Source organism: Myxocyprinus asiaticus, chromosome 20 (assembly GCF_019703515.2).
Source record: "Myxocyprinus asiaticus isolate MX2 ecotype Aquarium Trade chromosome 20, UBuf_Myxa_2, whole genome shotgun sequence".
In the NCBI taxonomy this organism is placed as follows: Eukaryota; Metazoa; Chordata; class Actinopteri; order Cypriniformes; family Catostomidae; genus Myxocyprinus; species Myxocyprinus asiaticus.
In genome coordinates this window covers 19,962,526-19,968,646 of record NC_059363.1, presented here as the reverse complement: position 1 = coordinate 19,968,646, position 6,121 = coordinate 19,962,526, and positions in this window count along the sequence as shown.

The following is a 6,121-nucleotide window of genomic DNA, read 5'->3' as shown; positions in this document are numbered from 1 at the left end:
TTGCCACCAGTTTGCCTTAGTAGAAATCACCCCATCCTTGAACCAACATTTAGGGAAGGTTTTGCAGCCAACCTACAGAAATCACCATGGCAACCTCTCTCTTTTTCTGTTCTTATGTCTTACTATATATGTGTAATGCTGTATGAGTGCTGATCTATCCAAGCAGAGGCTTGTGTGCATCTGTCTTTGGGGATTTTAGGGGTTGCCTGGCAACCTGGATCTGTGGCTCTGGTGGATGAGAGGGATATCAAAAGCCATGTGGGAGCTGGAGAAGAGACTCTGGAGAGGCTGTTTGAGTGTGAAGTCTACAGCTGATTAAACCAGAGTAACGTGATCCACCTTCTGTAGGCAGGCAGAGTTTGTTATCCCTACAGCACCTCAGAGCCACAGTATACCCTAAGGTTCTTTAAATATGAAGTGGTTAATTTCTGTGCCACTAGCGGCACGAAATGGAATTGAAAAAAATAACTAGGTGGTTAAAGTTTGTTAAGACAAACTTTATTGGTGGCTTGACAAAGCCTTGTCTGAAAGTTTAAACTAGTTTTAGAAGTTTGAAAACGAACTAGGCAGTCGCCTAAGAGGAGGCCGCCGCCACACAACCCAAACACCCACCTCACCCCTGTATTGGATGCTCTGTTTGGATAGCTCCACAGTATTTGGGAGAATAAACCTACAAATGGCTCTGCATATGGGATTGAAGAAAGTAATTTAAAGGGATAGTTTTTCCAAACATGTATTACTTTGTCTTCCATGAAATACAAAAGAAGATGTTAGGCAGAGTGTAAGGGACTCTTCAAACACTTAAGGATCTTCAGACACCTTTTACTTTTATTGTAAAAAGAGCAGCATCATAATTCCAAAAAAAGATGTCCTCTTGTTCTGCAGAAGAAAGGATATGTAATGAGGGTAGAATTATTTCACTTTTACATGTTCCCTCTGTCAGAAGATTTTTCACAGTATCATTAATATCACATCTCTCACGAGAGTTTTGTACTCAATTTTCAGGCTCACTCTTGATTTAAAGAGCTATTTGAAGACTGCGCTCCTAGCAGCCCCTGTGAAAGTATGCATGGGGGGTGTGTAAATTATTGTGCGTGTCCTACTGTATGTGCTCCTGAGCACTGAAGCACAGGATCCAATGACAGTGTGTGGGAGGAAAGAGAGTGCAAGCAGCCCACGTCTCTCTGCCTGTTGAGCTGCACGTGGCCGAGCGTGTGTTTGTGTGTGTGTGTGTGTCTTAAATACATTACTTCAACCAAGAAGAAGAATCAGGGAATATCTATAGGTCTCACAGGGTTCAACAAAAAGGATTTCTTCAGCTGGCACGGTTGGACCGGGAGCTCAAATTTTTACTTATCTTGTCAATATTGTCTCTGTCTGCACCACAAAAAAAAAGCACATTTTATTTTTAGCAATGTGTTTTTTTTTTGTTGTTTTTTTTTAATGTGGAAGAAATGTGAAATATATTTTTACATTTATATTTTAACTGCAAAAGAAAAATGTACAACAAATAATTTATTAGGTTTTTAATTTGCAATAAAATCTGGTAAAAAGAAGCTGTGATATATTGTGAATATAGTCACAGCTGAAGGGTGTTGTTAGGTATAATGTAAAGTGAAGTGCCTGCAACCCCTTCAGCTGTGACTATATTCACAATATGCCTTATTGCTTATATAAAACAGTTACTGCATAAAAAAAATAAGAGGACACAAATGTTAATTAAAATGTTATCTTTTAGGTAAAATCATTAAATGCCATACTTCTGTTTAGAGATATAGTCACCGGCACTAAACAGTAACAAAGTGTTATTTTGCGACAAAAATAGCGATAGGCTATTGGTGCTACGTATGATACAAACATATGTAACAGGAGCCAGCTCGTATGTGATAGCTGTGCATTGTGTAAAAGCCAAAGTATACTCTGTGTGCCGCGTTGTGGATCGCTCCACACACAGTAGCACAACGTAAATTTAGTCATAATCCAGTCCGCGCGCCGACCAGATTTTATCAACTCGCAGACACGGTCATTGTATGTGCACATCGTCGCCGCATGTGCCAGCCATTGACTCTACTAAAAGAGTATCACAAAGAAGTTGTAGTGGGCATGTGTCAAACGCGTTTGTATTCACTCACGGTCAGAAGAGTATACTCACAAAGGCAATGTGGTCGAGCAGGCGTGAGCTGATCCGGAACACGCAAAAATGAAGTATACCTGGGCCTTAAACCTCACTCCCCTGGCCTCAAGAGGCACACTAGCAACTGATGCTAGAGGCTATAGCCTTTAGCCTCCTTGTTAGTGTGCCCTCCTCCAATGCCGGCTGATGGCGGTTCGAATCCTGCTCGGAGCGGGTCAAGCAGGACCAGTTACAGTGGTGCCATGACCCGGATGAGAGTGAGGTTTAGGGGGATGATCGTAACGGGAGCCTGCTGGTATGTGATCGCTGTGCAGTATGTGTAAACCTCACTCCCCTGGCCTCAAGACGCACACTAGCGACTGACGCTAGAGGCTGTAGCCTTTAGCCTCCTTGTTAGTGCGCCTGCTTCCCATGCCAGCTGACACCGGTTCGAATCCCGCTCAGAGCGGGTTGAGCAAGACCGGTTACACATACAGCATCCAGGACTGGAAATATTAATTTTATAAATAGCCATAAATTCATAAGCACACTTTTGTTGGAAAATAAATCACACATTGATTTATTTATCATATTCAACCTACAGTACTTCAACCTAATACTTCAACCTAACGAATGTGTAACAGTTAAAGGAGGGGCAAGGAGGAGGTGGGAACTGGCTGAACATAAAGTTTAATGAGAAACTCAAAGTTAAAACAAACATGAACACAGATACACACAACGCGGCTGCTTGTGTCTCTTTCTCTCCCAAACTGGCGTCTCCGGACCTCTATCTCGCTGTCCCGCTGATCATCTGATTCAGCTAGGCCCTCCTCCACATCACACTCCTCCCCCGCCTGATTCAGGTGCCACCGGACTGACTTACCCTTCCCCCATCTCTGGAGGGGAGATGCCGCCCTTCCTGCCGCTCTGTCAGCCGGTGGTCCCCCCGCCTCCTGGGAACCTGGGGGAGAGACGAGGGGAGGCGTGGGGAGAGGGAAAGGGCGAGCGGAAGACACAGAGAGAGAGAGGAGAGAGAAAGAAAAACTTGCTCACCGGTCCCTGGACACGCTGTGCCCGGTCCTCAACCGCTCCTCCGCCCTGTGGCGGATGACAGCTCGCTCCTCCCCTGGCGGACGGCAGCGAGACCTCTGACCCCTGGCGGATGGCAGCAACCTCTCCGTCCCCAGGCAGACAGCTGTCCGCCAGAGGAGCAGCCGTGGTGAGGACTCCGCAACAGCACATCCCTCCTACCTCCCGGGTTTCGGCACCACTGTAACAGTTAAAGGATGGGCAAGAAGGAGGCGGGAACCGGCTGAACAGTCAACGTAAAGTTTAATGAGAAACTCAGAACAACATAAAATAAACATGAACACAGACACACACAACGTGGCCATGTGCGTCTCTCTCTCCCGAAATGGCGTCTCTGGCCTCTCGCTCTCCCGCTGATCATCTGATTCAGCGCTGGCCGTGCATCCTCACGGCCCAACCACGCCCTCCTCCTCGTTACAGAATGCTATCAAGACTGTGTCAAGTCATTCCTGCAACTTCTGAAAAACTTTATCAATGTTAGTCAGCAAGATAACCTTATCTTGGTGATCTTTAAATCAGCAGAATTTACAATAACCATGTTCCATCCATCACAGAAAATCTGTTTAATTTTGTAAGGCACAACAACACAGTACATGCATGATTTTACACATTATTTATACTTAATAAGCTGACAACGTGTAAGGTCACTTAAACGGCTCAAACGGTTTTCTTTTATCGGGTTAAAAACATACAGGTGCATCTCAATAAATTAGAATATCATGGAAAAGTTCATTTATTTCAGTAATTCAACTCAAATTGTGAAACTCGTGTATTAAATAAATTCAGTGCACACAGACTGAAGTAGTTTAAGTCTTTGGTTCTTTTAATTGTGATGATTTTGGCTCACATTTAACAAAAACCCACCAATTCACTATCTCAAAAAATTAGAATACATCATAAGACCAATAAAAAAAACATTTTTAGTGAATTGTTGGCCTTCTGGAAAGTATGTTCATGTACTGTATATGTACTTAATACTTGGTAGGGGCTCCTTTTGCTTTAATTACTGCCTCAATTCGGCGTGGCATGGAGATGATCAGTTTGTGGCACTGCTGAGGTGGTATGGAAGCCCAGGTTTCTTTGACAGTGGCCTTCAGCTCATCTGCATTTTTTGGTCTCTTGTTTCTCATTTTCCTCTTGACAATACCCCATAGATTCTCTATGGGGTTCAGGTCTGGTGAGTTTGCTGGCCAGTCAAGCACACCAACACCATGGTCATTTAACCAACTTTTGGTGCTTTTGGCAGTGTGGGCAGGTGCCAAATCCTGCTGGAAAATGAAATCAGCATCTTTAAAAAGCTGGTCAGCAGAAGGAAGCATGAAGTGCTCCAAAATTTCTTGGTAAATGGGTGCAGTGACTTTGGTTTTCAAAAAACACAATGGACCTACACCAGCAGATGACATTGCACCCCAAATCATCACAGACTGTGGAAACTTAACACTGGACTTCAAGCAACTTGGGCTATGAGCTTCTCCACCCTTCCTCCAGACTCTAGGACCTTGGTTTCCAAATGAAATACAAAACTTGCTCTCATCTGAAAAGAGGACTTTGGACCACTGGGCAACAGTCCAGTTCTTCTTCTCCTTAGCCCAGGTAAGACGCCTCTGACGTTGTCTGTGGTTCAGGAGTGGCTTAACAAGAGGAATACGACAACTGTAGCCAAATTCCTTGACATGTCTGTGTGTGGTGGCTCTTGATGCCTTGACCCCAGCCTCAGTCCATTCCTTGTGAAGTTCACCCAAATTCTTGAATCGATTTTGCTTGACAATCATAAGGCTGCGGTTCTCTCGGTTGGTTGTGCATCTTTTTCTTCCACACTTTTTCCTTCCACTCAACTTTCTGTTAACATGCTTGGATACAGCACTCTGTGAACAGCCAGCTTCTTTGGCAATGAATGTTTGTGGCTTACCCTCCTTGTGAAGGGTGTCAATGATTGTCTTCTGGACAACTGTCAGATCAGCAGTCTTCCCCATGATTGTGTAGCCTAGTGAACCAAACTGAGAGACCATTTTGAAGGCTCAGGAAACCTTTGCAGGTGTTTTGAGTTGATTAGCTGATTGGCATGTCACCATATTCTAATTTTTTGAGATAGTGAATTGGTGGGTTTTTGTTAAATGTGAGCTAAAATCATCACAATTAAAAGAACCAAAGACTTAAACTACTTCAGTCTGTGTGCATTGAATTTATTTAATACACGAGTTTCACAATTTGAGTTGAATTACTGAAATAAATGAACTTTTCCACGACATTCTAATTTATTGAGATGCACCTGTAAATGGTTAAATTAAAAACTGTTTGGCCCGATTTTGCTCTGCTTTTAAACACCTTTACTGGCATGCTTACCAGCTTATCCAATGTGTGCATTCCGTTTTTATCTCAAAAGCAGAGACTAACCCAATGATTTCAAGTCTTTTATGTAAACAAGTTTTTCTTGCATTGTCAGAACAATTTGAACAACCTGATTTTTTGGTAGTTATCAGTGTATAGGTGTGCATGTACTGTCAATGCACTCACTACTATTAACGAATGTAAGACATGACAATGCAGCTTTGACAGTCATCTGGCCTGAAACTGGCCTTCAAACCATTCTTATTGTTGAGCCCTGCATCAAGACACACTTAACTGGCCCTTCGCTTTCACCATAGAGAATATGCCTCTGATCAAATATGTCTTTGCACTTTTTCTCTCTGCGGAACAAGAGGACATCTTTTTTTGGAATTATGATGCTGCTCTTTTTACAATAAAAGTAAAAGGTGTCTTGTTTCTGTCTTAATTCTGTCTTGTTTTCCAGTAAGAAATATCTAAATATTTTTAAAACAAGACATGTTTACTTGACAAGTAAAATGACATGTATATTAAGTCTTGTTTTCAGAGAAATCTGACAAAATTGAGTAAACTTTATGCTTAAAACAAGAAATA